At 36.6% G+C, this 3,991-nt stretch overlaps 1 non-coding gene across 1 annotated transcript; it reads right to left on the bottom strand.

The window, feature by feature from the left end:
- Positions 1-3,430: 3,430 nt before the first annotated feature.
- On the bottom strand, positions 3,431-3,621 carry LOC142447386 (U2 spliceosomal RNA). Its single transcript, XR_012784114.1, has one exon. It is a non-coding gene; the product is annotated as a U2 spliceosomal RNA (small nuclear RNA).
- Positions 3,622-3,991: the final 370 nt, after the last annotated feature.

Here is a 3,991-nt window from a genome sequence, read left to right as displayed (position 1 = left end):
TCTCAAGTCATTTTTGGACACTGAGGGGTTTTGAATCTCTTGAGGGATGGAAATGAATCTCCTCTCATACAGTTTGCAGCGCCTAAAAATTGAATAAGGTATTTTCAACGTTGTGAAATATACATTGCTTTTCATCTTCTCTTATGAAAGCGCTTATGCTCCATGCATATGATTTGTCGTTTTACCTCACTAGTTCTTATATATAAAATGATTGCATTTCATTTTAAAATTTGCATTTAAGTCATCAGGATAAGCCTGTATTAATTTCTTGCATGCATTCATGCATTTTTCATTAGGTTTATCAGCCTTGCTTAAGAAGAAACTCTATTTGAAAGAACTTCATATGATTTCACCCATCTTTCTATGCGCAATTCAGAGTTTTCATATTGTTTCCTGTGTTTCAATAGCGCTTCTGTAGTACTTCTGTTATATACTTACTTCTTTCTAATAAGTGTGTGATGGTGAACTGCTTAACAATCACTACTAGGCAGTATTGTTTTCAAAATCATCTCTTAACTTATATAAATACTCTGCAAAATACTGGTGGAGAACTTGCATATCTTTAACGATGTTTCTGAATCCTGGGGAGCTTGAATCATTCGATGTAAATGCTACAGCATGTTATTCCACACAACCAACATATATACCCACACTCCTGTTTAAATATTGTTGCCATTATTGTCAGCTTCTTTTGGGGTGTCTCCTTGTCATCAGGTCACCCATGATATTTTCTGAGAAATCTAGAATTTGAGTGTATAGTTCAGGATTGTACCTGTTGTTATAGCATTTATTCTCTAAATGTATAAGAAAGACATGTCAATACTAGATAGATTTAAGAACTGTCCAATGGAGGGTAAGGCCAGCAAACTTATGGAAAATAAATGAACAATAGAAAATAACTGATCGGGGCAGCAATCTACAGTACTACATCCCACAAGATTAAGTGAATATGCGGCACATAGTTTGAAAATGGCATAATCATTACATTGTAAAATTTTTCTGTGTGTCTTTATAGTTTCCTGGTCTCCGCTTTAGAATATTAAATTTTGTAAGCTTCACGTAATGAAAGGTTGTTATAAAATATCTTGAATAACTTTTATGCTAATAGATGTGATCAACAATTATTCCATCTGTTGGAGGCATGGTATTAAAACAATGCTTAACTAACTTATATGAGAAAGATACATATACAAATTTCATAAACTGACACTATAAACAAATACAAGTATTGAGCTATTCTTATTTCACTGAAAATACCATATACACTCATTTATAAGCCGAGTTTTTCAGCACACAAAAAATGTGCTGAAAAACTGGGGTTCGGCTTCTACACGGGTCAGTGGTACCCCAGCAAGGACAGCATCTATGATGACCTCACACCAGCTGAAGCTCTGCATTAGGATATGGATGATGATGAGGAATCCAGTTTTGCATGATTTTAACTCTTTACACTTTAGCTTGATTGAGCTCAGGGAATAGTACTCTTAAGATATCATTGTTGATACCTTATTATTTTTGTTGAACCTGTTTTCCACTTACTGTGCTGGTTTACTAATGTTAAATGACTTGTTGTCCTTTTATTTATGTTTTTTATTTAAAATAAATATTTAAATACATTACCCCATTGATGTCTCAATTTTTAGTAATTTTATTTTCATTTGTTTTGATTATTGAAACTCACCAATAGCTTCTGCATTTTCCACCCAAGGCTTATTCTTAAGTCAATCAGTTTTTCTGGTTTCCCAGGTAATAATTAGGTACCTTGGCTTACACTCAGGTCGGCTTATATTAGAGTATATACGGTAGGTGACTGAACTTTATCACGTGTTAGTTCTTCACAAGTTGTTTCAAACATGCATAATGGATTGCCCTTTCCTGCTTTACCACATTTTTAATAGAACCTGCTAAAAATGTATCAAAATTAGACACAAGTTCAGGTAAATTTGTAAACATTCATTTTGTTGAAACCCAAATACTTCATTTATTTCCTCCAAAGAGAGTCCACATCCAGTGATTGACATAAGAACTTTAGCAATACATTTCAATACTTGGATTCATCATTGAAATAGATGATAAGTCAAAACCACATCATACAATTTCTGTGACTTGAATTGTTTTCATGGCTACCCATCACATTTGATTAGTACTAATTGCCAAACTCACCCATATGAACCTGAAAATTTAGTTATCAGGACTAATTCATCTGAAAACATGAATTCGTGGTTGTTAGGACCATCTGGAAGTGCCGTCATACTGCGCTGGAGATCACAGTAGTCACTCTACCCTATAAATGTCGACATGAGCTGTACACTCTAGGAATATATTCCAGCTACGAAACCTCACTTATTGCCCACCTATAAATTTTCTGTGTCAAATGACCCACTGGGTCAAATGTCTATGGAAAATGACCCACTGTGATGGTAACAATTGCTTGGCCATGCTTCTAGCTGAAAATTTACAACATTAAAAACAAGTGCACCAGAAAGTAGGGTATGCATTCTGCCACTTATGGTATTTGCAAATGTAACAATTCCAAATTCTAAAATGTTTTCTTTTTACATCATTACTGATTTTTGCTACCGCAGCGAGGGGTGAATATAGAATTTGGAATAAATCCTTACATATTTATGTTAGTATTAGTCATTTCAACACTAGCTGTACAAGTAAAATGACTTGCACCCAATACACTGTAGTGGCCAGTACAAGTTTCTTGATTTGTTACATTTTGAAAATGAAACAAATTTTAGAACTGTCTGTAGAGATTCACACATGCTTTCCGTTTTCTGTTCTATGAGCTTTAGATTTCATGTTCTGTGGCAATAATTTATTTTTGAGGAAATAATACCAGACTAGTTCCAAGAAATTACAGATCAAAGATTTTCTAAATGTAGAACATTCCCAAGAAATGATTCTACTTCGTTTTCTCCTCCCTCTTCCCTCACATCTCTAGAATCTGTGATGTGCTGCGGTTTCCCACAAAAAATTCACAGGACTTAGAATATATCTCATTTGGAAAGTGGGCATCATTCATTCCCAAATCTGAATGCCGTTTGAGTCAAAAGCAGCATCCAGAACCAGGAGCCAAAAAAAGTCCAGAAGTGACAGCCGTCTTCTTGCTTCCACCAAAGCTCAGTCAGAAAATAAAGGTACAGTGTTTGAGGCGATGTGATATACTTTAGAACTATAGAACTATGACTCATACAAAGAAAATAAAGGATGTCGTCTTCAATTGCACACTCGGCAGAGGTAGAGTCACATCCAAGGTCACAAAGACTGGGACTTGGTTCATACCCTCTACTAATAGAGGCGGTAATGTTTATTAATGTAAACACTAAGGTAAACATGGACACAGACCCCACCACCAAACAAATGTAATTTAGTTCACATTTTCTACTAAGTCACATCTCTCTTTTTTTTTTTAAGACACTCTAAGGGCTGCACCATTCCTGGAAGCACTGCAGTAACAGGTTGATGCATGTAGTGGGTGGAGCGAGATCCTAGTCGGACTCCTACTGGCAAAAATACATTTAATATGTTGTCCGCAGATAGAAGATGTATCAGATATTAAACTGATAAGAACAGATACTACACTTGATCTTAGCTAAAAGGCCGAGAAGCAAATAAAGTCACATCTCAATCCCAACTTAATCCTGTTAGAGAATGCCTTCCAAAATGGGATTAGAGCTCAGACATCATGGGGCAGTTACATAATCTCCTGTCAACTGGAGCAAAGGGATGAAGTCAGTCAGGTCATGGCTAATGAGGCCTCTGTGTGGGCATGGCCTTCTCCTGAGGATTCTGGGAACTCTGGTCTACCTCCCTGGAGCCAGGGCACACACTCTTTCGGCTTCACCTTCTGTTGACAAGTCACAGGAATCTATGCTGATGGAGTCAGAGCCCTGGAGCTGGAAGAGCCCGTGGAGAGTTACTCCAGCTTTGAGATGCTTCCACAAGACTTTGCACCTACTGGCCTGTGATCTTCCTACTTTGG

This window comes from Tenrec ecaudatus, chromosome 4 (assembly GCF_050624435.1).
Source record: "Tenrec ecaudatus isolate mTenEca1 chromosome 4, mTenEca1.hap1, whole genome shotgun sequence".
Taxonomy (NCBI): Eukaryota; Metazoa; Chordata; class Mammalia; order Afrosoricida; family Tenrecidae; genus Tenrec; species Tenrec ecaudatus.
Note: the sequence above shows the minus strand (reverse complement) of the source record. Positions and strands in the feature narration are given on the sequence as shown.